Below are 2,500 nucleotides of genomic sequence, written 5' to 3'. Positions count from 1 at the left end.
ATTTTGATGCATTATTGTGGACTCTTCAGACCAGAAATGACATTTGATGAATTAAATGGTTTTAACAAGTTAAAATGCCATAACGACGGATTTGTTTCATCTTTTGTCTTCTCAAGAGGTCAGTTGATGGAGAGCTGTGGGTTACTGTGATGTTTTTAATCAGCTGTTTGGACTCTCATTCTGACGGCACCCATTCACTGCCATACAAATACTAAGTTTCATCAAATCTGTGTCTATTAAGAATCAAACTCGTGCGTATCTCGTCAATTCTCTCTCTTTTTTTTTGCACACCTAATCTTTTAATACGAGCAGGACTGAAAACGAGGCGTGCTGCGTAGTTTTGGCTTGATTCAGATAAACACTTGCAATCCAGTTTGACCGTTCCTGCTAAGAACTGGAAAAACAAACCAGAAGAAAACGGATCAGGACAAACAACCAACCCGAGTGCAGCAAATATTTGGGTGGCACTGGTTTTAAGAAATGACGCTCATTTCTGACCTGGGAACATTTACTTTAATAGTTCACCCATTTCCTGACAGGCTGAATGAAGCGCAAGCTAACAAGCAGTTTATAGATAACAAGCACAATATATCCATCCAAAAGAGCAGAAAACGGTGTTGAGCTCCCACAGACACATTCAACCACTGCCGCATGAAGTTTCAAAACATTTAAGAGACTGTCGTTTGCACAAGCCCTCTGATTCAGTCCAAACATGTATGTGTGAGGACATGCTGTACTATTCAAACGCATCCAAAATAGACGTCATAATAAGATGTCATCCATAATAAAAGTTTTCGTTTACATAAATATACACAGTACATTCACGCATTATGTATATATAAATGCACACATATTTACTTGTATATATTTAATTAATATATATATATATATATATATATATATATATATATATATATATATATATATATATATATATATATATAATAAATATATAAATAAAAATAAATAAATAAATATATATAAATATATAAATAAAAATAAATAAATATATATATATAAATATATAAATAAATATAAATAAATAAATATATATATAAATATATAAATAAATAAATATATAAAAATATATAAATAAAAATAAATAAATAAATAAAAATAAATAAAAAATATATAAATAAATAAATATATATAAATAAATAAAAATAATATATATATAAAATATATAAATAAATATAATATATATAAAATAAATATAAATAATATATAAATATAAAATATATAAATATATATATATATATATATATATATATATATATATATATATATATATTTATATTATATATAAATAAATATATATGTTCTTAAATATACACATGCATTGCCTGCACATTTATATTTATGCATAATAAACACGCATTATGTAAACAATCATTTATTTGGAATGCAAGGGCAGCACTAATATGTATATTCAAATGATAAAAATACTATGGACGAGGTGCATGAAAACACTGCTGGTGACTTCATCTTTTATCACTCTTTCTGAGTCAACATAATATAACTGGAGCGCAATCAAATAAAATCATATCAAAGCCACAAATCAACCACTTCCTATTGTCTGCCCACATTGTCAACAATTTAGGTTAAAGGCCTTTAAGGCTTCTTAAACGGTTGCAACGCTTGGTGAATTGACACAAGGACATAAAACTGCTCGGGTCTGAATTTTCTCATGCAACTATAATTCGTATTAAACACAGAAAAAAAAAGATTCACCGAATACGCTTATGATGATACACTAGGCAACTTTTTGAGCAACCAGGGCCTAACGCTCATCTAAATCATCCAGATAGAAATGTTATTGATTCTAAAAATGAAAAGCGCTCAAAAAAAAAAAAAAAAAGTTGCATCATCAGTCCAACCTGCAAATAAATTAATTAAAAACTTAATTTTATCTACAATTAAATGCATTTAGCTGGAAGTTAGTCAACTAGATTTGTTTATTTAAAACTCTTTTAAATCTAAAAAAGGGTTTGCAACCATTTACCTAAAAAAATGAATAAAAAAGTGAAATATGTGTATGTTTCTCCCCGAAGCGTCTCATGATGCACCTTCAGAAGTTAATAAACGCAGTTTGTCCTATCAGTGTCTTAAAATATGGAAGGAAGTCATAATAAAGCGTGACTAAATGCGTCCAGAATCGGGAAAAAATACACAGATTCATCAAAGTTAAACGCTAGGTAGGGGTTTGACCTCGCCGTGTTTACAGAGAAAATCTGGAAAACAAAACCCGGGTATAATTGAACCGCGTAACGTAACGGCACGGACGCCGCCTTTCGCTCCGAAAGCGAACCGGGCTCGAGGAAAGCGCGTCTTACCTACAGTCCTTCCCGAAGCATCGCGATTCGTTCCGTCAAAACTCGGCCCGTTCTCGACCCAAGAACACGCGCTCGGCGTTCTCCATCGGACCCTGAAGAGCGCGCGTCGGGCCACTTCTTTATAAGTCACAGGAATGTTTGAGAAAGCGCGTTTTGCAATATCCTCT

The 2,500-nt window shown here is 31.5% G+C and overlaps 1 protein-coding gene across 2 annotated transcripts in view; it reads right to left on the bottom strand.

Moving 5' to 3' along the window:
* Positions 1-2,500, bottom strand: part of zmp:0000000936 (interleukin-1 receptor type 1) — a 17,389-nt gene that overhangs the window by 14,777 nt on the left and 112 nt on the right. Inside the window, exon 1 of one of the 2 annotated variants that reach the window (XM_043230586.1) lies at positions 2,334-2,500. This exon is cut by the window's right edge and continues 112 nt beyond it. The gene's annotated coding sequence lies outside the window, so the exon portion shown is untranslated. The remainder of the gene's footprint in view (positions 1-2,333) is intronic. The other variant, XM_043230585.1, reaches the window with a different exon arrangement.

Source organism: Puntigrus tetrazona, unplaced genomic scaffold (genome assembly GCF_018831695.1).
Source record: "Puntigrus tetrazona isolate hp1 unplaced genomic scaffold, ASM1883169v1 S000000176, whole genome shotgun sequence".
NCBI classification, from domain to species: domain Eukaryota; kingdom Metazoa; phylum Chordata; class Actinopteri; order Cypriniformes; family Cyprinidae; genus Puntigrus; species Puntigrus tetrazona.
Note: the sequence above shows the minus strand (reverse complement) of the source record. Positions and strands in the feature narration are given on the sequence as shown.